At 37.2% G+C, this 27,477-nt stretch overlaps 1 long non-coding RNA gene across 1 annotated transcript in view; it reads left to right on the top strand.

The window, feature by feature from the left end:
- The window catches only part of LOC127018609 (uncharacterized), an 87,964-nt gene that overhangs the window by 17,935 nt on the left and 42,552 nt on the right, over window positions 1-27,477 (top strand). The gene's annotated exons all lie outside the window — the stretch shown is intronic.

The raw sequence follows: 27,477 nt of genomic DNA on the forward strand, positions 1-27,477 counted from the left end.
GGTTTTTTGGGTTTGCCATGCTCCGAGTTTTGTTCAGTTGTGTATTCAAGTGAGGTTGCTCCTCAGTCTACATAACTGAAAAAGCAGTTGAAAAACCAGGTACCAGGGCTGGGATCTTGGCAGCAGCAAATACTCAGTTATTCTAGAGAAAATTGGAGAGGAAACTTCGAGGAGTCACTGACAGTTCCTAGAGCTGTGCCTAGCTGAGCTCTGCTTTTACTTCCCTATACATTAATATAACTTTGGGTTGGCTCTAGCATGTGTAGTAGGGAACGTTCCCCCAAAGCCATCTGGTAGTTTCAGACAGTCTGGAAGCAGTATACTAAGCCTTTCTTTGTCCCAGGGGTTGTGGCATGGCACTGGCATATTGTAAGAATTTTCCAGAGGCAGCATCAGGAAACCCTTGTTAGAGAAGATGGTCGTGGTGCCCCAGAGCAGCAAAAAAACTGGGGGAGAGAAAGTCGTTTTTACATTTTCAAAACATAGACCACTCTTTGCATTGTGGGCACAGCATATCATCTATGTGGAGTTTGCAATGCTGTTTCTACAGTGCAATGTTTCAGGCTTGCAAAACATTTCTGGATGCTGTCAGCCGAAGTTTGGATTCTGTAATGCCTTTGGCCAGGGCTTGTATACACAGGGAAGATGTTTTTGGAACCCACAACACATGCGTGGAGCTCCACCAAGATGAATCAGCAGCTCAGGAAACTTAGTCTTAGTACATCTTTCTGGAGCCAATTTTTTTTTTTTTTTTAATTTTATTTCTTTTTAACAAGTGAAGGCTTAGTGCTGAACTTTTTCCGAAGATCAAATTCTTGCCCTGCCAAAACTTTGACCATCTCTGAACAAACGTCTGGGATGGTCAGAATAGTGGTGATGCCAAGTGTCTGTTTTTACTAAAATGCAATACTGAACTCAGTCTCACCATAGTAAAAATATACTGAACGTTATAACGTTACAACCTTAAGGAAGTGGTGTGAATGTTCTCTACAGTGTATAAGAGAAGGAACATTACAGGAGAAGCCTGCAATCATTGTACTCTTAAAGATATCTTTCTACCAGCTTGTTATCTGGCTTACTAATGGATTTTAAACTGTAGATAAATCTTGTTCAGTATATTTGCTTTTTAGGGTAAGCAAAGTTATGGCATGGATGTGTTTCATTGTACCACCAGCAGTTAATTCTATGTGTATTTCAGCTAAACTGTCTCAGGTTTTCACTGAGGGTAATGATGGGGGCAGAGTGTCTATATGCATTAATTTCACAGGAATGAGTGGTCCACATAACCAATACCTGATTATTTAACTACTTTAGTGTGTTTATTGTCCCCTGAAGACAGAAATCTTTTCTCTGACTGATGCTGCAGTGTGTTCCACAGTTATACTTTCCTCTCATCTGCAAATCCAGAGATCCATTTCATACCCTATACATTTGTTTTTTAATATAGAATATTTGCAGGATATGAAATAGTGTATTGCTCTTCTGATGATATTTCGCTTCAAGAAAAATATCCAAGTGTGTTTAGGTGTGGCAAGAATACAGTATTCACATGCTGGTAAGCTTTACTGGATAGGAGGATGGCATTCTTCCAGAGAAGGGGAGCAGCAATGCCAAAAATTTTACGAAGTTTCATGGTTGAGCAGATTGTGCTACCTGGAACTACTGAATAAATGGAAATAAGTTAATGGGAATGAATGAATAGAAAGGAGATGATCAGTATTTCTGTGATAACACTGCCCTTACCTTGCAACATAGTTGCAGATGTTCTCTGAAATTTTTCATAAGCAGTTAAGACTTATTTCAATTTTTCTTTTTGCAGTAGTAGTCGTTTCCAGGTACCGTAGTCTTCTCCATTGGTTTCTGTTTCTAATGCTATCTTTTCCCCCTGTTTGTGTCACCTTAGTTGCTGTAGTAATGCATTAATAAGGTAACTGTAGCCTAAAAGAATTACGGTATATGATCAGCGGAATACTGCCGCCTCCCCCATTTTCATTGTCCCATAGTTTTGGGGTTTTTTTAATCTGTTTGATCATCCCACACAATTTCAAACGAAATGTCCTTCAATTCTGCAACATCTGGACAGCCATTTGTTTGTCCTTATGACAACACATAGAATCTTTTAGGTCTGAAGAGCTCTGTAATCAACCCAGAAAAGACTGATTTCCTCCCCGCCTCCCACCCCCCCTTAAAAAGGTTTCTATGATAACAAAGTAGATGTGAAAGAGAACAAGTAAAAAAATGAAGACTTCAGAGGGAAGGAGGAGTCGTGTTATTCTCTTGTCTCCTCTCTTGCTTATGGAATTCTCTTGTTTATGGAATCAAATCAGTAAGAAAAAACCTATCCAAAGTAAGCAAAGATGATAGAATAGGGCAAAAAAATTACTATTTTTAGATAGTAAATGCCTCAGTGCTATTTGTCTTGCTTTCATTAAATATTTCCTTCCCAAGAAAGGAGAAATTAAAATCTGTCAAAATCAGCAGTTTTACTAAAAATGAACTGTTTTCCCCTTCTGTCCCGTATCCCCTGATTTCACTGCCAAATGACACATACCAGTACATTATAAAGGATCTGGAAGTAAAGACTATCAGAGAAATCACTCTTCTACTGCAGGAAATTCTTGCTAACCTTCAAATGACACATTTCAAATGTGGAAATTAATAATCAATCCCAACAATGCTAGTAGAAAGTATTCTTACAAGACAAGCAACCCTGGGTGTTTTGCAGTCATCACTAGAATGGGTGAGTATTCAACTAAACCCTCCCTCAAAACCTAACGATCTTTAGAGGAAGTTAAGCCATACGTCCTCGCAACATCAGTAGACGAGTGAGCAATGAGAGTGGTGTGATGTCAGCTGGCACATGCCTTTATTTTCAATTCACAGAGGAGAAAACCCCCTCATAAAAACACTATTTACTCCTCCAAGAATGAACTCTTTTCTTCTACCCACCTCTGACTGGATAATCCAGCATGCTGAATTCAAAGGGGAACTTCTGCATCTTTTGCCAGAAGTGAAGTAAAAAGAGTTAAAATTTATGCTGCTAGCAAGACTTTCCGTATTACTATAGAATACCCACATGCTCTGTGGTGAACACTCAACCAAGCAGTTGAGGTTCTTAGCAAGCGCTTTCCATGTTAGTGCCTGCCATTTACCATTCTCTTTCTTATCCCATCCTTTGAAAGGGAATTATCTGAGGATAAAGCAGTTCAGCTTTAACTAATCAATAGCAACAAAGTAAAAGCAAATTGACATGTGCTCAAGTTTTCAAAATGGTCCATGGTGATTTAATTTTAGGTGGTAAATTCCAAAAAAAGGGAGCATGTAACTTTCAGGATAAAATTAGTGCTAAGTTCTCCCAGGAAGTTTCCACCAACCTACAGTTTGCAGTTCCCTTTCCTGTTCTAAAATCTTGGGAAGAATTACTTCATGTTACAGACACTTAAGTGATTCGCTCAGTAGAACATACCCATTTTCTTGTGATAGGAGGCAATTTTTTTTCCAATGCTGACTAGGAATATTCTTCGCTTCTGTGCTCAAGTCTCCTTCCTGCGATATTCTCATATTCTTTGTTTTCTTGTGTATTCTTACATTCATGTGTATGTTAGAACTGTCCAGAAAAATGACCAATATTTTATGAGAATGCAAAAGTGTAGCTATGCTGGAAGGAAATGTTTTATTAGCTCATAGTCCATGATTAAAACTCTTACCTGGCAAATGGAAGTGTTTGCTTCACCTGGACTTGTATGTCTGGTGTGGGTCCTCACTACAGCTCTCTAGGTTTAGTCTCAATTTTTAGTGTTGCATCTAATTGAAAATGCATTGGTCTGAAAATGCACAGACAATACCATGGTATGTGGTTTTGGGCTAATATAGAATATTGCAGAATCTGCCTACACTTCTAGATGAGGAGTTTGCAATATCCCACAATGAGTGGGGGAATCCACTCTTCTGTTCCAAAGCAATATTCCTTGACTCAGGAGTGTCCTCCATAAAGTTCTTTGTAACTAAATTTTTACTGAAATGATTTTATATAGTGACCAATTTTGATTAAAAAAAAAAAAACAAAAAAAAAATTCAAAAAACTTCCAGCTGTGTTGAAGGAAAAAAATGTGTGTTTGCTCTAATAAATGTTACATCAGTACTTGTATAAGTAGAATGAAAAAGTAGATTAAATACCTGTGGAAATCACTGCAGAGGACAAAATATATAGTTTTAATAAGGGCTCCCTGCTATCCTGATTTAATTCTTTCTCTCAAAGACATCAAAAAATAGCTTGCAATGCTAAAATAACTGAAAAACACGCACTGCACTCAGAAGCTTCTACTTCACGCTATAAAATTTAGCACCCTGAGTAAAAATAGTTGAGCTCAACAAGAAGAATGTTGTTAGTGCCTAGGAACTCCAAGAAACAGCAGGGAGAAAACACTCTAGCTTTCTAAGGACTACCTCCCTCCTCCTATTCCTTGCTTTCTAGGACACCAAACGCTCTGGTAACAGAGTCATTCAAGATCTTCCTGGAAAGAACTAAATCCTGTTTCTGTCTTCCTTTTTTCCCACCATGTTTACTACATGTATTTGTACATTGATTTCTCTGTAAAGGTGCTCCGCGTTAAGAAATGGAAAGATACTAGACAAAAGGCAGGAAAGATGTCGTCCGTTAAGGACTGGATGTGATCGCAATCCAGGTACTCCATGTTTAGGTAACCTGACAAGTAGATCTATTGATTTCAGTGACAAGACTTCAGGTATGAACTGAAAATATTTTTCCTGTGATTTGATAGACAAAGTTATGCAGTTTCTTTTTTTTTTTCCTTTAAATTATAGTATGAAAATTTAAGGCAAACTGAATCCTGGAATTGCACTGACTAACAATTATTTTGTCCATGCAAAATTGTAATCATAGTCAAGGCAGCATAGTCCTTTGATATTTTTTTTTTTGATTACAGAAAATTATTTGTACCCAGAATTGCAAAGCTGAGAACACCTTGATTGAGAGCAGCCCAAGTACGTTAATACAAATGCTACAAAGCAGCACTGCAAAGTGCTCACTGTCACATCTTCATGCCATGCCTCTCAGTGCTCTTGGAATAGTAGTTATCTGTGTAGGGGCTGATCATAGTTTGCCACCGGCTCACTTAGTCCTTTGAGGGAGGTGTACAAAGTTCCCATGCCAGCTTCTGCAGCCTAGCCTTGATATTTGGCAAGGGGGTATTAAACATGAAAATGCTTTAGATTTTCTTGCAGATTCACATGACCGTAGTAGCACTGGACTTGGTACAAAGTTGTTATGGAGAAGTGTGGCTGGAACACAAAGTGACTTCGAGGTTAAAAAGAATCTGGGGATGCATCTCTTCTGCCTCAGATTATTTCAGTTCAAAAGATGTAGAAATGCGTGGAGGATGGTTCATAGTTTTTAGAACAGACACACATGTAATAAGAGGTCATTCTAAACCTCTGTAGGACCTGTTCCAAAGGCAGCTTATCTAAAAGCCCTACCTTAAGACCAGGCCTGCAGGTCCTAATGGGAGGCTTGAATAGACTTCTTTTTTCTTTGGGGTTTTCTTTTGAGGGTAGTTTATCCTCTATTGTCCTAGTCCTTAGCCCTTAATCTTGATTTAGGAAGTAATTTGGAATAGCTTAGTAGACCACGAGCTCTTCTGCTTGAGTTCAGTGTTTGTGTGAAACTGATTGGGATTTTCTCAGCTGTTTAATTTGTCTGGTAGAGTGCCTGCGAAAATATTATCAGAACAGGCTTGTATTAGTGCCCTTAGCCAAAGCCTTTTCAAAGAAAATCTTATTAGCCTGTCTGCTAACTAAGGAGGGTAAGCCATGAGGTGTAATCTCTCTTTCCAAGGCGTTTGCTGCCTCTGAGCAGCAAATTCAAGTCCTGGCTGTTGGCTCTTGTGCTCGGTCAGGTGCAGAGGTGGACCTGCATGGCATGCTGTCAGCTGAGAGATCTAGACTGCAGCTCACTTTTTTTTTCCCCACACCCCTTTCTTACAAAGCAGTCAGCGACAGCAGTTCAAGGGAGGCAAGGTACTTTATGTAAGTGGAGTTTCATGTGGTGTAAGTTCTGGAAGGACTTGTAGGGATGTTGTGAGGGTGGATAGGATAACCAGAATACATCTAATTGCCCATGGAAAAAAATGGAATGCTTTGAAAGCTGTTAGGATGCCTCCCATGTGGGTGTGGATAGAGTAATCGTAGCAGGACAGTATATATTTAGCCAGGAAGAGTAAGGTACCATCAACATTGAAAAGGTGTCTTCTTTATGATGACAGAAGATTTCCTTTGGGTTTCCCCCATGAAAGTAATTATATTAAAATGGAAATTAGTGTTCAAGCACTTTTGCCAGTCTAGCTACATTAATTAGAGGGTTTTGTTTTGGCTTTTTTTTCTTTTCAATGTCCCTGGTGCATTTAGGTCACAAAACTTTGCTTATGTGACATGCTTGAAGTCATAAAAGCAAAAACATAGTGGAGCAGGACACTGAATGCAGCTTGTGCCAGTCCAAAGAATTTGTCACAGCACCATGCAAGCGAAACTCGCTGAGAGCAACAGTTACTTTGGAAGGACTCTTCCCCCTCTCACCCCCAGGTGTTATTGCTGAGCATGATGTTATATGGTATGGAATATCTCTTTGGTTGGTTGGGGTCAGCTGTCCTGGCTATGTCCCTTCCCAACCTCTTGCCCACCCTCAGCCTACTCACTGGTGGGGCAGAGTGAGAAACGGAGAAATTCTTGATGTGTGCAAGCACTGTTCGGCAATAACTAAAACACTGGTGTGCTGTCAGCACTGCTTTGGTCACAAAACTAAAACACAGCACCCTACAGGCTGTTATAAAGAAAACTAACTCCATCCCAACCAGACCCAGTACAGCAAGACAGCAAAAATGTCTGTGCCGTGTGTAAACTTGGTAGTGGTTTTCAGGTTCAACACTTGGTCAGTAAACCAGGATACTTAAGATTCCAGGCATCTGTGGCTGTTGTTCAATAAGGATGCTTTTTGAAGGACTGAGTAGCCAGGGTAGGCTTTTTATTGTCGCTTTTAGAGAAAGAAGAGGGACTATTTTCTCTTAGTCTCTCACAATTAATGCTTCTCTTTGATTGCCAGAACCGTGCCTGTATTGCTGCAAACTGTGGTCATTTGTGTCCTGGTTTGAAGACTCAAACCTCCGCTGCAATCACAGCTTTTGTTTATTAGGCATTGCAGAACTGTTTTCAGATGAGTCTTCCCCAAAGGCCTTTGCATACGTTGATAAACACTTTTTTATGAGTTTCGACAGTCTTACTGGAATATAGCTACTTTCTTACAGCCTCACAACTGAAAATGATAAAAACAAGTGAAACCAAGTTTAAACTTCAAGTGAAATTGGAAATAACAAAGGCATGGTTTCTCACGCTGGGATTTAGCGAGAAGCCAGAGACACCAATGTTCCAGTGGTCATGGTCCCACCACCTTCAGCTTCTAAAAAAGTTGCCCTCTTCTATTTAACACTGTGCTCTACATTAGGGACCAACTGTAAACCGATCGTTGAAATATCTCTTTCACTGTTACAACAGCTGAAATTCATGGAAGTAATTTTTCTCAGTGCAGTTGCAATAAAATTACTCCAACATAGTATATGGAACAAGTTAGTCTGAGGAAAATCTAGAATTATCGCTGACAGTTTATAATTATGCAGCTTAGCCCTTCTGATGCTGAAATACATTTCTCATTGCTATAAGCAAGCAGTTTTCTGCCTTTTGGCATATTCCATCTTGCTTGGGCATTTCTTATTGCTGTAAAATACAGGTGTGCTATAAACTGTATGTAATAGGAAAAAAAAATGTTTTGCAAACTACTGGAACTTGAATGACAGGGGGAAATACATCTTTAATGAAGTATTGTGTATCCTGGGCAGTCCGTGTTCAACACACTGTGTAGCTTACCTGCTCAGTAGGTCAGTGGCCAAGACAAAGTACTTTCTATTCTGTGGTGACATGATGATGACCAGCTTTCTTGCTCCTGACTGTCCAAAGAAAATGGAAAAAATGGAACCTATGACTTCAGCAGTTCACAGAGAAATGTTTACATGTTTGGGAGATCTTAATTTTCTTACCAAGTGCAGCACAGTCTTGTAAATCACTTCCAGGTGACAATGAACTTTTTTTTCCCCTTGTTTCTTCCACCCAGCATGCATTTTCAATCAATCTCGGTGGATTTATAAATGTATCACAATGTGACTTCGTCAGAGGCGCCTCTCATAAGTTCCACTGTGGAGACGCTGCTACTTCCCAAAGTTTGTGGTTCACTTTTGGGGACACAAATAGAATCTCTCTTAGGATGTGGCAGAAGCCAGGCTCAGAGCTGCCGGGCGGATGTAGACAAAGTACGGCCAGAGTCTTCTGGCAACAGGAGAGAGGCACTAGAGGGTACAGGCACAGCAGATTTGCCAGGTTTTTCTGAGATCCAGCCTTGCTAGAAGAGATGCTCTTGTCCAGCCACTTACGTTTGGGCTTGTAGCAAGTGTTTTTCATGTCCACATGTTATTGCAAAGTAAGGCCCCCAGTTAATACGCACCTCGTTAAGCTCTGAGGAAGACTGACATAAATATTAAGCTGTACTGTTTTCATCAGTCCGAAGACTGAAAGTACATTATTTCTTCATTAGCATTTTTAGAATGGTAAAAATAATTTGTTGTTTTTCTGGAGTTATTTTTATTTTAAAATTGACTTTGAAAGAGTCAGCTGATAGCGTATCATTATTATTTCTATTGTAATATCAGTGAAGGACATCACCCCTTAGTCATTGTCCTACTGTACTAGATTCCGTAACACTAAAGGCTCTTACTCACAGTTAAAGGAATTAGGCCAGTGTGTATAATATCGAATTATCCTTTTAGAAACGTTTGGTATTTTTAAGATTCATAATACAGTTTTCTTCAGTCAATGGAAAAGTAATCGGTGATGAAGAGGCTCATCAGAAAAAAGTTACACCACCTGTTGTTTCCAAAAAGTAAATAAGCCACAATGAATAGGCTGAAGTTTCTCTCTTGTCAAGATCAGTTTTTATAAAACAAAATGAGACATTAAAGGTGATTTAACATGGACCTTCAACAACATACCATTCCATTTAGAACCTAAAAAAGTGTCTAAAATAGTCTAAATAGTCACATTAAATGAATATTTTGATGTGAATTATAACTAAGAATCTGGAAAGAAAAAAAATAGCTCCATCACAATACCATAAAAAACATTAGTGTACTTACAGAGATTACAAATGTACATTTGTATATCTGTCGTAGACGACTCATCATCTTGATGTACATCTAAAATCCTTCAAAATCTTTTGCCTTGAAGTCTGGAGAAGGATGCTTACGCTACGTTGTTGATTTAGAAGTGTTCTGGTGTGCATCTATTAATGCCATATCAGTCCTTTTAAAAGTATTTTTTCCTTTTCTCCTCAGTTTTTTTTTTTTTAGAGTCTGTCCCTCCCCTCACCCCCCTTACCAAATTCCCGTTAGCTTCAGTAGGACTGCCTGTGCGATACAGGAAAAGATACCTTAAGGATTTGGATTAAGTCCTTCAGGTCCTTCCTTGAGGCAATAATAGCATTCTGTTGCAAATGACAAGGCTGTTTCATCAGAGATTTCGCTATGTTTACTGAAAACTGCCTCATTAGACACCCCGATGCCTGATTAACCCTGAGTGCTGGTATGCTTTAATGGGTGCACAGGAGCTGGAATTGTTACCTAGCCTTGCGAGGAAGCCAGCATTTGGTTACTGATGGGAATCCCTTGTGCTCTGAAGCCTTCCTTATATGCATAATCAAATCCCTATTTAAAAAAAAAAAGAAAATATCCTGTTTTCAGTTTTAATATAAGCAGAATGACTGTACAGCCTGAGTGGGAGTTTATTTTATAAAATTTGACTGCTTACCTCACTTGAACCCAGTTGTGCTGATGTCTTCCATGGCATTAGTATTGACTGATACAGCTGTGAGATCAGAATTTGTCCCTTTGTCAAAACAAACTGTTTTGAGGCACAACAATGAAATGCCATGGCCACAAGATGGCCTTCAAAACTGCCAGAAAAAGAATTCCATTCAGAAAGCTAACATCTGTGTGCAAATATAGTTTTTAGGGAAAAAAAAAACCAAAACAAACAAATCACAATCCTATACAGTGTCCCATTGTAAAGGCTGATGTGCTTATGTTTACCTCAGAGAGCTGGAGACCTTCCACAAGGTCACCTTTTGTTTCTTCTTCCTCTTTTTTTTTTTTTTTTTTTTTTTTTTTTTTTTTTGTGAAGGACCACCCTATTCATGATGAGCAGTACTGAGTCCTGGTAGAAATGTTTTTTGGAAGGACTCTTTGGACCATGAAGTGCTGTTTATCCTGAATAAATCCATCTGAGCTGGGCCCACAGAGATGAAAAATGAAGATGTCCTGATAAAGATCTGATGCATTTCTATTGCATTTGAAAAGTGTCTTTTCAGTAACCCCCAAAAATAAGAAGTCAGATAATAAGAGTCATTACATTGCCAGGTGCCAATCTACTGTCATATTCAATGCCATCTTTGTGCTACCTTCTGCAGTTGTATTCAGCTCTGATTTGCACTGTCCCATTACTGAGGTGCCTTTCCCTCTTCTGCAGGTCAGATAGCGGAAGAAGAGCGACATTAGCCGCATCACTTCAAAATTCAGCTTTTGTCTTTTCTGAGAGTTTTAACATGCTAATATCAAATAATGCAATACTATTATAACTCATTCATAAGTTCAAAGGCTTTGTTAACAAAACTAACTAAAACTTTCTTCAGTACAGTTCCAATGGGTTTTGCTATCTGGCTTTAAAACCTGTATATTTCATAGCTGACAAAATAATCTAAATGGCCAAATTCATCTTTGACCTCAAAAATCATGGAGAAAAAACTTTTTTACAGTACCTAGTTTCATAGTACATTCACACTGGAAAAAAACATGCCTGTTTACTTTTTTCTCTCAAGCAAACTGAATCTGACTAAATTTAAGCTGTGAAAAAGACTACATTTTAAATTTTTCTGGTAGTTCAGTTATGTGAAATGTATCCTTCCACTTCTGTTCAGATAGCGTTTATGTGGAACAGGTAGTCTACAGACAGTAGACAGACTTTTAAAATAAGAAATACTATTAATTTCAAGGCATTTCAGCATCAAATTAACCTAGAAATTCACAAAATGAACTAATTTATTTCGATAGCTCCATTCTAGGCACACACTATAAACTAAGAGCATTAAACAGCATTAATCCATCTTATTCAGCATTTGTGAATGTTGATATGTGAGTGATAAGGAATACATGACTAGATGTCATCATGCATAAACATCTGATGTGATACGAGCTCCCATTACATGTGCATTTCTCTGAAATTACTTATGTGAGCTACTCTTGGAAATACAATATGAATTCTTCCGGTGCAGTTAATCACAGCATAGAATATGTATGTTTTAACTGTTAACTGAGACATCCAGAAATATTTCAGTGAATCTTATATATATTTGTTTAACTTCTGTACTTTAGCTGGCTAGCTTCAGAGAGTTTTCTGTGTGGACGTCAATGCTGGGATGATATATGCTTTCAGAGGAATCAGATGCATCAGTATGCTCAATAAGTTTTATTTTCTCTTCTGCTTTCTGGGGGAAAAAAAGCCAAAGAAACCAGTAGTGCTGAAGTGATGAGAACAAAAAATAGATTTTTTTTTTTTTTTTTTTTTTAATTAACCCTTGTAAAAATACATGTTAGAGAGAGAATTTATCCTTCTTTTTTATCCAACTTCTGAGTGAGATTTTGGATGGTAATAGTAAACATGAAGCTGTTGCTATTGAACTCACTGAATTCCCAAATAATATATATATGTTTGAATAATTGGTATGTAAATTGCTTTGCTTATTCCCAATGATGTTTAATATTATTATTTAATATTTTTGTACCCTTTTCTTAATGACCTGATCATTATTTATATTGAAGGTGAAGTGCCTTTCTTAGTCTTCAGTACAAAATAAAATTTATGTTTTTAGTGATATATTGATAAACTGCAGTAATACTGTTAACTCAGTTCACTTCCTTCTCCTCTAAACTTTAAATATTCTTTTTTCTCCCCATATAATCTCAAGTATTTCCTTACTCAGTTTCTTATCACAGTTCTTTTCCTTATATTTTCCAAAATTAATAGCAGCTGAAGTAACAATATAGATATAGCATAATGACAAGTCAGCTATACTTATGGTTCAGAAAAAAACAATGAAACAAACAAAAAAACACAACCAAAAAGCAGATGATAATTCTAGTTTGCCTTATACATTATTTGCTGCATTAAAGATAACGATGTCTTAACTTGAATTACTTAGGATTTGCACTCATACAAATGAAACCAGTCTATCTTTCCTATTGAGATATTGAATCTTGCTTGAAAACTTCAATGTGTGCCACTCATGCACTTGCCACTCTGCTGTGGGAGCAGAGCATCACCTTCAATAGAGTTGCAAGACAATTTTGAAATCACAGAGGGGTGATAAAGATCCTCATAAACCATGAGGATGCTGGTGAAATACAGTTCATCTTAGATTGCAAGTATATTCTGCATGGATTGCAAAAGTATTGTGTTGCACAAATTTAATTCTGTTCAGGAAAGCCAAGATTAATAAATTTAAGGTATCAAGCAGAGGCTTGCAGTCTATGAAGAGTATGATGGGATATACCACCATATATTCAACATGTTTAGGTTGGATGTTTACGCAGAAGGGATTTTGTGTACGTGAGTTCTTCCTCCTCTGCATAAGGCATCTTGCCTTGCTTTGATGTTCATTTTCTATGCTCCTGTGCCCATGGGGGAGAAGGGATAAATACTGGAAGAAGGCAAGGAAGAAACAGCTTGCAGCTAATACGTACCACCTAAACCTGTAGCTAACCCATATTAGTGTTTTGGTAAAGTATTTTATTCTGAGAGACCTGGCATAACTGAGGTTGTGGTACAGTGGTCCCAGTGGAGTTGTGAAATAATGGTCAGGGAAGCTAAATACAGAGAAGTGAGTCTAGCTTCCTGAGTGCAAGAGCTGCTATACTTTTTTTTTTTTTTTTAAATAAGAGAACAAGGAGAAGATACTTCAGAAATGTTTTCTATATTTCTTTGAAGATAAATCTGTAATAGCAGAAGAGTACATTGGCAACTTAGTAAAATAGTCCGTTTCATTCCATGGAATATGATGAATTCTAATATAAATAACTGGAATCACATTTTTGTGCAAACATAGAAATTGACAGAGATAGATATAAAGAAAAATATTCTATACAGAGAAGTAATTATGCACTATTCGGCATATTTTACATAAAGAGAAGTTATGCTGTAAAAATACAGAAGGATATGGGAGGCTTAAAGGAAGCATAAATATAGGAAGATGTGATGTTTCTGGAAAATACTAGATTTTTTTTAAATTCTGCCTGATCAAAAATAAAAATAGAAAATTTCTTCTAATCTGTGTTTGTTTCACTACAGCTGTTAACACTTTGTTTACTGTTTTTGGAAGCCACTAGAAAAAGCTATGCAGAGATAATTTTTTTTAAAAGATTGATTATAGATTACATTTAATTTTCAGTGGACTGCAGTGCTGAACTTGATCATCAGAAAGCTTTCTAATACTGTTCAAGGGTAATCCTCTGGGATGTGAGGATTCCACACTGGTATACTGTGGTACTTAGCAACTTCTTACAGGAAGGATTTTCTTTTTCTTTGGCATGGTTATCAGCAAAGTATTCTTTGTCCCTTGCAGATGACGGAGAATGACTTTTACAGTGACTAATATAAATAGGCCTTGAGAAGAAGTCTTTGTTTAAGAAGTATTAGCATTTCACGTTTACATCTTAATGCCAGAATTTTAATTTCAGATGATAACCAAGTAGGAAGCTTGTTTCTGAAGTAGCAACGTTAATTCTTGTATCTGTGAGCACTCAGCACCTTGATTAATGGAATTCCATGATCATATGAGTAGTATTACCAAAAATACAACATGTATAAACTCTGTGAATCCTGTTTAGGCTTCAGTTTATCCATGTTAATACTCTAGTCTACCATTTTGTTCTGAATTGCATAATAGTATCCTAGTCCACCCTATTAGCAATGTTCAATAAACACTTACTAGTAGATTTACAGGAACCCCAAAAGTTGTGGAGTATGGACAATAGCCTATATAATAAAGGAACCTACTATTGTAGGTAAGGCATTGTATGAAAGTGGGGTTCTGGATCAGTAGCCAAAGTTTTTTCTTTGCTTAGAAAATGATGGTTAAGCTCATACATAGCTGCTTAAGCAACCCAGAAGTATACAGCTGTCTTTTAACCTACCAGTGATGAGAAGTTCTTAAGCCTCACTCCTCTCCCTTTTCTAAGGCAAATGTTTTCTAATGCTTCGAATCTTCAGTCATGTTCTTGTTGATGTGGCACTTTCTTGCACATCCACCAACAGCTGCAGGATAGTATTAATGCAGTCGTTTCCATTAATGGCTCAATAATACATAAATGATATATGAATGCTGTCCTCACATGAAGTACTGTCTTAGATAATGACTGACTGTTTATAGAATTAACTAATTGCATATTATTAGTTCAGAGAGTGCTAATAAATAAGGAATGGTGCAATCACTTTGAATTTACTGCATTCCAACATGTTAAACATTTGGTTTGTTTCATGTCATGTAACCCTAATTTTGAAACAAACCACAGACTAGACTCCAGCTGTCCTAAAATCTCTATAGTCGCATTCTCGTATATGTTTTACACCTTAGAAGAGTTATCTTGCATGCACCAAAACTTGGACTTTGTGGTACCATGGTTCTAAGGAACCAAAACTATTGGTTTTGGCTGAAGCAAAGCATGGGTACTGGTCTGTCTAAAATTCCTTCATGTATGCTCTGCAAGACTGTCAGCATGACTAGCGTAAATCAAGGTAGCCATTTCCGGGGCTTTGATTTTTGCCCCTTAAATTGACCATCATGGCAAATGCTCATCTTCCATTCCTAATTAGTGTTTTCATGCCCAAATGCAATTTCAAGGCTCTTGCACAAAATTTACATGAAGTCCCCAAATCAGGAGAGTTCTTAAGGCAAGAACCAAGTCAATTAACCTTAAGAACAGTATCCTGGAACTCTTTGCTAGGTTGGGCTAGCACTATCACTTCTTGGCTATCACTTCTTTGATAGTTACACAAAAGTCCTCTGGCTGTGCTGTCCTCAGGTTCAGTACCAAAACACGCTCCTCATTCTCATTACAAACAAGGCAGAGGTGCCGCTTTCATGAGTACTAAATGTTAGTATGCTTCTTTAATTGCTTCAGGAATTTCACTTTCTGGCAGTAGTGATCCTTACCAAGTTTCATTTGTTTAGGATAGTTAGATTTTTTTAGGGTAGTCAAAAGATTAGACTGAGGAGAGGGAATACTTTTAATTTAAGTGAATGTGGTCATAGTTTTCACACCTCTTGTGACTGGAAGAAGCCATAAAATGAGTCATTGCTATGACTGAGTAGTGCCATGGGGCATGCTGTGGCAGATGCCTACGTCATTGTTACCCTTTTCTTAAGACTGTGACTGATTATTAATGTAAATAGTTGCTAAAAAAAAAAAAAAGTCCAAGTACTTGGTGATACAATCCAATGCAGAAATAGTCACTGATTTATTCCTTCACTTCGATGTTATCTCACTTCAGAATAGTTTCTGTTTATTGGTAGCACTGGCATACCTCCCAAGAGGAAGAGGTTAAGAAGTAGTAGCACATTATTAATGACTATTGTCGTGCTTTCTAACTGCAAAAATGATGACTGACCAGCTGAAGTAAATAATAAAAATCACGTGATTATGTAGTAACTGGGCTCATATAGAGATGATGGGAGAAAATGAAATTACCTCTTAAAGGCTACGTATCTGTAAAGTAGTATAGTATCACAGTATTTGTTAGAAAAGAAGAATGTACTATGCATGTTTGTAGAACATACAGTGAAGTGATACCTGCAATTCCTAGGAAAAGGTGGCCTAATAACTGTGCAGTTGACACCAGTGTTATTGGAAAAAGCTGACAGTTGTGGAACCAGAATAGCAGCTGCCTTTTTTTTTCTGTAGGACAGCATCTGAGTTTGTCTGAAATATCAAAGAAACAGTAACGGGGCTAATATAATATCAACCATTGAGTTCTAAGTAATGAAAATACATCTTGAGGTGTAGAGAAATAGTTGCTGTTAAAAAACCTAGCCTTAACGAGCAAAAGAACAGGTAAACAAACAGAAAACAATGCGCCAATGCCACAGGATAAACACAGAAAGAATAGACACCTCTGTGTTATCATTCAGTGTAAAGTCTTATAATAGAAGCACTTGCTGTGGGCTTACTTTGGTTTCGGGGAAGTCATTGTCCTCCTGATTTTTGATGGGAGAAGAATTATGTCAACACTCAGAGCTTAGGGAATTGATGTTTTGTTAATAGATATGTTTAGCCATTTTGATTTCCATTTATGGCTTTGCGGGATTCTGCCTCATAATGAAAATTGTGTTTGGTTTTCACCCATCATCCGAGACTGGAAAATCCGAAGATTTTCCATGTAAACATAGATGAAAATAATAAAAGGCTAAAAATAAAGAGGATAGGCAATTAACACTATAAGACAGAAAGTGGGAAGAGATTTTAGTCAGGAACAGAGAGAACAAATGTGAATGGTTTACTCTGAAAAAGCAGCTTGATGTTCTATAATTATACATATTAATCTTTTTTTTCTTATAATATGATGATTAGATCTTTGGTTAATGTAAGCTGAGAATAGTTTATTGACTTCATCATAACAAGGGTGATATATAATAACAAAGAATCTGGTAAATAATATTCAGCATAATGACTCAAAGTTTCTTCAGCCTCCCAAATACAAAATGAAACGTTTGCTTTCCTATATGCCTTGCCCTTCTGAGTTAATTAACCAAATATGTTGTGGTCACTTTGTGAACCAGCAGTAATATCTTCTTGTTATTTAATTAGTCAAATATGTGCAACTTTATTCAGCTGAAACCAGTAAAAATGAAGATTTTGTAAATGAACAAGCTCAGCTTCTTGTGACTACAAAGAATGATCAATACAATAACCTCAATTTTGCCATCTCACCAATCCAAATGTAGAGCAGATTCATTGTGTGAAAGTTGGTAAACTGTTTTTAAGATGTCATTTCATGGTTTGATCCATCATAAGTTCTGAGATGTGTTTAGCCTTTTTATTTGAATGTTTGACTAGTAAAGCTAGCCAAAATATGTTCAATATACTTTCATTTTAGTAAAATATTCTCGTTTTGTCAAAACTGGGTGTTCTGCAAAGAGAGCTGTTTTCATTAATAATTTGTTTTAGAAGATACTTAGTCTGGGAAGTACAAAACTTCCTCTGGACTTTCATGATTTAGCACGTAGAAAAGTGATCTGGAACATGAGAGTCACAGACTTAAGCATCTGCCAACACTGGAATAAGAATGGAAGGATCTTTCCTGATCGAACAAACCAGAAAACTTATTTGTATCTTCCTTATTCCCGTACATAGGACCTCTTCCCAATTTGAAAACTCATGTTTTTGTTTTGAAATTTTGCACTCCTACATGCTGCTGTTTACGTGCAGCACCAGACTGGAAGAGCACTCCAGAGTCAGTGAGTGCAGTCTTGATGTTTTTGTTCAACCACTATGAATAAAATGGAGTGAATGGTTCCTAAATGGATCAAATCCTCTCCTCCCTCCCCCTCCCCAATGACTATAAATCTTCACGAATTCATAGGCTAAACTTTTTCATGGCAATTTGCACCTATGTCCTCTCGTTATAGCTATAACCTGTACCTTATATCTAACCACTTTCTAGTTGACCTGGTTTTGGCTGGGACAGAGTTAACTCTCTTCTTAGCAGCTGGTACAGTGCTGTGTTTTGGATTTAGTGTGAGAATAATGTTGATAACACACTGATGTTTTAGTTGTTGCTAAGTAGCGCTTATCGTAAGTTAAGGACTTTTCAGTTTCCCATGCTCTGCCAGCAAGCAGGTGTGCAAGAAGCTGGGAGGGAGCACAGCCGGGGCAGCTGACCCCAACTAGCCAAAGGGGTATTCCATACCATAGGACATCATGCCCGGTATATGAACTGGGGGGAGTTGGCTGGGAGGCGCGGATCACTGCTCGGGCATTGGTCAGCGGGTGGTGAGCAATTGCATTGTGCATCACTGTTTTGGTTTTTTTTTCCTTTTCACTTGAGTTTTATTTCTTTTTTCTTTTTTTTTCCTTTTTTAAATTATATTCCTTTTCATTAATGTTGTTATTATATTTCATTATTGTTATTGTTAGTATTATATTTTACTTTAGTTATTAAACTGTTCTTAACCCACGAGTTTTACCTTTTTTTCCTGATTCTCCTTCCCATGCCTCTGGGAGGGGAGAGAAGTGAGGGAGTGGCTGCCTGGTGCTTAGTTGCTGGCTGCGGTTAAACCACGACACTAGTCTTTATTTCTTCAGGTTGAACAAGCAAAATCTCGTTTAACCTTGTAAGATAGTAGACTGTTTTCCTATAATTCTAAAAAACTTTCAGTCTACCCTTATTTGAATTCATCTTTCTTAAACAAGAACAAGCCACACTCTGCTTGTTCAATATTACACGGAAGTTTCCAACACTGCATCAGCTGGTGTTGATGGTTCATATTGCGTTCTACTGTGATTGCCTATTGCATGCAGGTTTTAATCCTCCTCTGGTTTTAACTAATGAGATTGTCAGCAAATATGCAGCAAAGTGACCTATCAAATTTGATATCTCAACAATAGGTATGATAGAAATGGGACTAAGCTAAGAAAATGTAAACCTATGCACTTCAGGAATAATAACAAGGACCATGTTCCCAGCTTTAACTCATCGAGTTCCATAGTTTGCTTAGTGCTAACATTATAAAAATGTGCCTCATAACTGACTAGTTAGGGAGTCCTGTTTCCTCCTTCAACAGTACCACTAGTTACCTCCCATTTAGCCAAACTTACCTCCTCCTAACTACTTTTGTATATGAAATCCAGGACAACTAGCAGTATACTATGTGATGCAATATTAAATACTTTAAATAGATCTACTCTTTCTAGATTCTACTAATCTTTGTTTTGAATACATTTGTCTTATGAAAGATAGCCACTTAATCTGGTGCAATATATCTTTGTGAGGTCTATGTTTCATTCTACCTCATTTTCCAGTCATGTCAGTGTTTTAAAATATTCTCTTAAAATGTGTCCTGAATCTCACATACTGCTGAGGTCAATCTAATAAGACTGTAGGTGTCTGTTGGAGCAATCATTTTTCCATTCCAATATGGAAGAGTAATATTCTAGGTTTGGAAATCTGTTCTTGTTGTATGTCTGGTGCAAAGCTCTGAAAAGTTTAGTCATGCTGGGTTTTTTGTTGTGTTTTGTTTTTTTTTTTTAAAAAAACCACCTTTTGTGGCATTACCATCATGCTGGGAAAAACCAGGCAGCAGCTCTTGGAAAAAATGTGGGGGTTTTCATCATCTTTGTAATTTTTCATGTCAAATATTTTATTCTCTAGTCAGTCTGCTGGTACTCCCCATATCATCCTATATGGAGACACAATGTTGCACATTGATGCTTTAACTTTTTCTACAGCTGGTTAGTCAAACAACTATTGCTAACAGAATGTACATTTCTCTTGCCAGGAAGAATAAGCATGTATTTCCAAGATCCCATTCATTTTTGAGTGGTAGACCTCAGTGGCTTATTTATCCCTCTTCTTTTCTCAAACTTTAGTATAGTTATATGAAGCATAGGCTTTGACACAAGGTTTCATGAAAATAGTACAAGCAAGAGATGTATTAAATGCAGAAATGAAAATTACATAGACTATCTGAGCATACAATAGAAGAAGAAAGAAAACTGACAACTGAAGTAAAAAAAAGTTCCGTATATTTATTTTTTGTGGATAGTGAGTTCTTGAAGCCACCACACTTTTTTTTCTGAATGCAAAATTCTATCACCTGTAAGATGTATTTTATTTATTAGGACTGGGATTTCTTCTACATCTTGTTTTCTTTCTGCCCCTTAAAACACAAGACTTTTTTGCAGAATTAAATAATTAAATGAATATTATATTTCAATGGAGCCTGTTGAGCCCAGCTTGTTGGGACTGCTGTGCTGAGAAAAACATGAAAAGAAAAATGTCCTTAAAGCAATAAAAATGCAGGCCAACAAGCTTGGTGTTTGAGTGGTTTTGGATACGTATTTTTCTTTTGTTAAACAGTTGTTTTATATAAGTAAACACTGTTCTATCCCCTGTTTTGGAAGTTTAGCTTTGCTGGAGAAAATGAGGAATGGTTTTGATGTGGGTCACGACTAGATATATTAGTGCAACAATAAACAGTGTCTTGTTATTCACTTTCTGATAGTATTATACAGACTTTTGGTGAGTCATCTTTAATTTACAAAAGAGGGAAGAGTAAGTCTTTCCAGTGTAAAAAAGTGAAATTCTGTGGTTTGAATAGTGCAATTGATGAGACTTTAGCTCTTGTTTTATGGAAATCAGTAGAATCCAGAGGGGGAACACAGGATTCTTCTTAATGTAGCTAGCTCCGTGTGGAAATATTTAGGACAGCTATGGATGACTCAGTGATTGGTGGAGGATTAGTGGTCATGAGCTGCAGCATCTTAAATCCCCTTGCAGATGATCCTATTTGGATTTTGAATATGCTTTAACTTATGCTCATTAGCTTCACATAGCTAATTGAGTCTTTCCTGAACATCTCTGCATAAGCAAGCCCAGATGTTCTTTCAAAAGATCATGAGAAAATTCTTTTAAAAGACCATGAGAAATTTGTTATATTCCTTGACATGTCTGATGCTATTATGCAGCAGTCATCCAATGTCTGTCCTAACCACAGTCTTAATATCCAGGGCAAAATGAGGCTATTGCAAATAACACCTCTGCCAGTAACAAACAAAGAGCTTGTGTCACTTTATATATATTTGTAAAAGCCATTGTTTTTAATATTTCATTTTACCCGATTTTCACTGTTACTCTGCAGTACTAATTAAGTAGATGTGTAACTGAGTATTATGAGTTATATATAAGCTTTGGTACATATTTCTGGAGGAGAAAAGATGATTTTGGTGGTATCACTGAAAGGAAAATAAGTCACAAACATGCTGCCCAGTCAATCTAAATGTGGGTCATACATCAGAGGTGGAACAAAGGTAGAGAGAAAAGGAAGAAAATAGAAGAAAGGAGATTCAGTATGGACATATCTTGAAATGACATTTCAGGACATTAATTGACATTCTTATTTCCAGAATGCTTCAGGTCTCCTTACTGAAAAGCAACCCAGCATTGTTTTAGGTACCCATTCAAATATATTTTGCATATTCTGAGCCTTCTTTGAAAATTCTACACAGAGAAATGAGGATAGAAGTATTCCACAGATTAAAAAGGCGTTAGAAGACTTATGCCAAGCACAGGGATGTCAACACTAGCAAATACAGACATGAACTCCTCTGTCCTTACTCAAACTGGCTGTCAGAGCTCGGCTTTGGCTAGAAGCTGTCTGATGTTGTGTGATGCTCCTGGCAGGTCGTCTTAACTCAGCTACAGCGTTATGCTAATGCAGCTATAGAGCTTCTGTATTGGAGTTTGTTGGAGCGAATCAGCCAGCTTGCTGTGCAGATTAACGTACACATACAGGACAAGAAAATAATCCAGTGCCAGATACTGTCTTTCCTGGCAGTACTTACTGAAGATAATGTGATTGTTCCATGATACTACCGTACCATACTGGTAATTTCCTGCAAACAGCTCCAGCATGGTGGGAAGTGAGGATAACAGTATCACCATTTAAACAGATTTCTGATATGGAATTGCTCCTGTGTGAGGCAGACTTGAGATTAACGTAAAGATAGTGTCAAGGTTGTTGCATAGATCATGTTGTTGCACAACTTACTTTTCTAATAGTTGTTGATTCAGGGGAACAGGTTCTCTGTATTTCTTTTGCCACTGACTTAGATGGTGGGCATGGTCTTTTTATTATTAATGTAGGATTCAAGGACTTTTATAAAATTCCATCACTGATATTTTGCGCTGATGTTTGCTTGGAATGGTTGAATAAGTCGTAGTTTGGCTTGTTAGTCAGCTCCACGCTGAAAGTGCCAAATGTGTGGTTCCTCCTCTTCCTATGTTTCTTGGGAAAGCAAAGGGTCAGCTGCCTAGCTGAGCGTTGCTGACAATACTCAATTTACTTTTCTGTAGAAGCGTTGTCTTTAACATCAACCTATGGCTTTGGTCAAGAAAGCAAGCAGCTACAAACTACAGATCAGTTGAAGTATTGGGGAACAAGCAACCTCACCTTCAGGTTTTTTAATGCATCTCAATTTAAGTCACCTGTTCTGGTAATAGCTGTTCATAAGGAATGGCTGCCGAGACTGTAAACATTTCAGATTTTCTTTGTATAAACCTGAAATGATGTTCTGCAGCAGTAAAATAAGACCCAAGTTCAAAACTTCAATGCTCAGGATTTTGCTGGGAAAATATGCCAGCTATTCCTGTGGGCTTCCTGCAGAGCTGAAAATACAATGGGCTAAATGAATATAAGACTTAACACTGTAGTTCCAGGGGATTTATAGATTTAATTGACCTTTTCTAAATAACAAATATAACTGTCCCTGGCCCCAAGAGATGACAACATAAACAGAATGAAAAGCCAGTCTTCCCCATGGGACTGGACATGGGAATTAATGCTACAAAACCGCAACATGAGGGAAAGAAACAAAAACAGAAGACTTGCATGTTGTCTCTTTCTGTGTACTTTCGGTATTTGTCAGACAGGTAATTTACAGCAGTCAAAAATAAAGACTGAGGGAAGCATAATTAGGATTTGGTAAAAGAACGGAATGTTGTTCAGTGAAGTGAAGTATGTTTGAGAGAGATGTAGCTGATCATCAATGCTGTAATAATTCCTAGGTATGTATCCAAATGGATGCTGAACTGCAGAGATACAGTCAAAACCAAACAAAGTCTCACAGTACCCTTGCAATGAATTTTTGTAGAAGAGCTGCCAAAATAAACAACAGATTAACGAAAACAGTAGACTTCTAAAACAAATATGAAATGAGATGGCTAATATGAAATGTGAAGAACTTGAAATTGTAAACTGCTAGATTGTTAGTATTTCAGAAATGCAGTAATGAATGTTGTTATGAGAAAGCAGCACATTTCACATGCTTTGTATACAAGCTTAAGGAGCTTGACTCTGGAGTTGGAATACACAAGGTAGATGGATTTAGAAAAAGACAAATGTTAGCAATGTTGAGATAGAAAAATGAATTTTAATAGTTTCATCTTGGATATTCTGCAAAGGCTCAGTTGCAGTGACATTGAGAGAAGCTATCTGTAATCAGAGGGAAAGGTGGCTATAAACTGGCTGAGATTTCTCGCTGTCTTCACTCTCTAAATGCATGAAGATTGAAGAATATGTACAGTTTACAGGGAAAGAGAAAGGGAGAAGACTCCTCGATTCCACCATAATTATGATCCTGGGAACAGGGAGGAGTAGTGAAGTGGTTTGGTTTGGGGTTTTTTTTTTGGTTGGGGCGTGGGGGGGGGGGTGTTTGTTTATTGAATCTTTATTTTTTAAAAAGGTGGGTGTGGACTTACTGAGATATTGGAAGCTCATTTTAAAGAGAGTTAGCTAGGGACTGAACTGCTACAGAGAAATGTAAGAAGTGCAGTAATAAATATCAGAAACACTAGTACTAAAAGGTGTTGCTGAAATTTTTAAGGATTATAAAGGGGGAAAGACCAGGTGGTTACTAAATTCAGTGGCAAAGGTCTCAATAAAACCACTAGGGCCAGGTCAGACTTTGGGGGCAGAAAGGAAAGAAACAGCAGGTAAATTGCAAGGATGCCAATAAGAGGAATACCTAGATACAAGAGGGATAGTGTCACGCGTATAAAACATTAAATTGGTATTAGCAGCTTATGCCTTCTGTCTCTGAAGGCAGCAGTTTCTGTTTGCTCTGCTCAAACCATGCTACAGAAAGATTTTTGTCCAGTCAAGATTACTTTTAACATCTTGTAAGCTTTCAGGCTCTTAAATATAGATTTAAAAAAAAAAAAAAAAATTGAAGTACTGTTGATGGTTTTTCTGTGAAGTTGCAACACAATTGCTGAAGTAACATCTGTGGTATGAAATTAAAGATCTATACAGAATTATTGTGCTTGTTCCCATGAAAAACATGCATATTCCAAATATCAAACTGCTATTACTATTATCAGTTGGACATTTTTAAAACCACATTATTCTTTCATAGTCAGGAAAATATTTTAGTGACTAACTGTGGTTGTCTTCGCTAGGGAACACCTCATTCATTCTGTCACATAGTCCCTTTCTGGCAGTGGAAAGGACTGCAGACCCTTTCATATCCCAGATGGGTATATGGCTAGCTCTTGTGTTTTCCAGTAACTCTTTGAGGAATTCAGCTTCTTGCTTCAGGCTTTCCCATTTGATGTAATGGGTTGTCTGCAATTTGGTAACTACATTGTATATTTATTATTTAAAGAAAAAAAAATCAACACAGTTTTCCAACAGTTCTTGAAAGCACCTTCTAATTATGCAGTTACTGTAGGGGTTGTATCCTCCAAGAAAAGGTAAAACAGAAAAACCGTAGAGGGAAAAATCGATTAAAGTTTTGGGGGAGGTTTGAGTTGTTTCTCTGTCTTGGATTTGTGCAGAATGGACATTGCAGTATTTTGTCTGAAAATGAAATTGTTAACTTACATTTGAATCCTCAGTTACGTGAATCCATGCTGTGAGTTCTTCAGGATGGTATCTTAGGGCTTGTTTAGTGCTTGGCATAAGACATTAATCTTTCCTGGGGTTCTACACTGTAAGTGTTTAGCAGCATCTAAAAGGATTTGTAAGTGAAATAATATCATCTTACATTGTTATTCCGCCTCTTGTGTTCTGTCTGTGCCAGCAGCAACCTTTACTCACGTTAAGGTTCTGCACATAAAATTTTCCTTTTTTCTTTCTTTCTTTTTTTTTTTTAAAGGGCTTAAAATATCCTATAGTATTATCCAGTCTGCTATGTCATCACTCTCTCTTTTTCTTCCAAGACCTATACTTGTCCATGTTGCAAATTGCCACAGCAATGTGGTCTTAACTAATCTAATGATCTGGATTCCTAAATACGGACAAAATTAGAGAGGAAAATGTGTATATTCATAAATTTCCTTTCTAAATGAATGTGTAATTATTGTTATACTTATTTTTAAACATCCAATTTTGGAACTAAATGGTAGGCTTTCCATATTTTTGAATTTCTAAAATCTTGAGGGACAAATTTAAAGCCTCTTTACCCCCAAAAAAACCTCTGTCCTTCCTAAGCCACAATATCCACATCCCTACATAAAATGCACGAATAGAATTTATGTCCATTTCTTCACTGGGATAGGTGTTGGATGACAGGAGAAGGCATTTATGTTCACCAGAATGAACCTGATGCTCCACCCCATGAACAGAATAACAACATTAAGAGAAGGTCATCATGTCCAGCTGTGGTGATAACAATCTGATGATGGTGATTTTGCCTAAAGTAGGTATAGACCAATAAATGAATGTCTGTAACATTTCATCACTCTGGAAATGATAAGCACAAATAGTGAACAAATAGACTAGTGTGTGATTTCTAATGTTCAACTAAAATGAGCAGATTTAAGCACTGCTGATAACCATTACAAATACATTAAAAGCAGGAGAATTTGGATTCTTTCTCCAATATTCTCATATAATAGGTCATTGTTTGAAGACTCATGCAATTGCACAGCCTTTGTGACTTTATTTAATGCGGGCACCAAGTAATGGTGGTCATGCGATCGCTGAGAACACAGTGGGAGAGTGGGACACATCTTGTAGGACATGCTCAGGGTGGGACTAGGTACATTGACTGACTCTTATCCATAAGAACACCCTGTCCAGGGAGAACACTTGCCAGTTAATTATCTGGTGCAATTTTAAAACATATTCTGAATCTCAGAAGACTGTTTTGTGAACCTCTTGTTTCAAACCATTGCAAATTTTTCAAATCAAGCAAATACTTGCCTGAGACTTTAGGATTTATGCCTGTGGGATTAAGCGCAGGCTCTGTAGTAGAGAAGTTCTTAAGACAGTGCCACAAAATGTTGCAAAGGATCTGTTGGCAAGATGCTTGCAGCTAGTAAAACATACTGTCTTCCCTTTAGTGTGAGAGGGTACATGGAATACAGTAATTCCATCCTTACAGTGGTCTTTCATGATTACACTGGTAACTGCTGATTCCACTATACTATAGTTCTTCCTCTTGGGAGCTATTCAACAATGAATCATTACCAGGAATGAAAGCAGCTGTATTTTGCGTTTCAGATTCAAGAGACTTTGCGGTGGTTCTCATCAGGAATATACAGAGAGAGGCACCTAAATTATCATTATTCATTGTGACTTAAATTATTTAGTACAGTTTTATGGAAAAGGTTATGTTAGTACTTAATAAAATTATAGCTTCCTTTATGCTGGCTGGTCAGTCAGATGGAGTGATGGTTTTTTAATGAGTCAGTAAGTGAACAGAGAATCACTGAAACCCTTTAATGTAGCTCTTGCTCAAAGGCCAAAGCAAATTCTCCTCCTTTGTGGAACCACTCTGTGTCAAAAACATTTCTCTTGTATGTACATATAAAATATTTTACTACTATATCTGGCAGGGGTAGACAAAGTGAGCTTCAATTTTCTTGCTTACCTACCTTTAAAATCAGTACCATAGTTATATAAATCTCATCTGTAGAATCTTTTCAAAACCTGTCTGAAAATAACATTTTCTAAAAGGAAAAAATTACCTCATTGTTACACTTTATGTCAAAAAATCCTGACAAATATTCCTTACAAAGCAGCCAAAGGCAGGGAAAACAAATTTTTTAAAAAAATTAAGTTTACATATAACTTGTGCAATTTTGAAAAGAATATGTAAGCATAGGTCACTTAAAATTATGCTTAAATTTAGGAGTTTGTAAGCATGACAAATCTAATCACAATCTTTCTACAGAATAATAGTACATGTAATAAAGAAGCTCTCCAAAATGTTAAAAAAAAAAAAAAAAAGTTCAATTTGGAGACAGAAGACAGAAGTCAGAAGTAGGAAAGATGAGTTATGGAAACTGGGAGAAAACAAAATAATTCACCCCTCCCTGTGCATTATCCACTTGGCCACCATGGTGACTAAACAATACTATCTATTCATACTTTTTCACTACACAGGTAGCTGAAGTTTTTATCTTCTCATAACACCTAAGATGAATTCTGTGTACCTATAAATACACATGCAGCATGCCCATGTCTGCATAACATCTGTGTCCCAACCCAGGGAGGCCTCAATTGGATGCTATGTACAAATAGAGTTGTACGAC

The sequence above is a fragment of the Gymnogyps californianus genome, chromosome 7, assembly GCF_018139145.2.
Source record: "Gymnogyps californianus isolate 813 chromosome 7, ASM1813914v2, whole genome shotgun sequence".
Taxonomy (NCBI): Eukaryota; Metazoa; Chordata; class Aves; order Accipitriformes; family Cathartidae; genus Gymnogyps; species Gymnogyps californianus.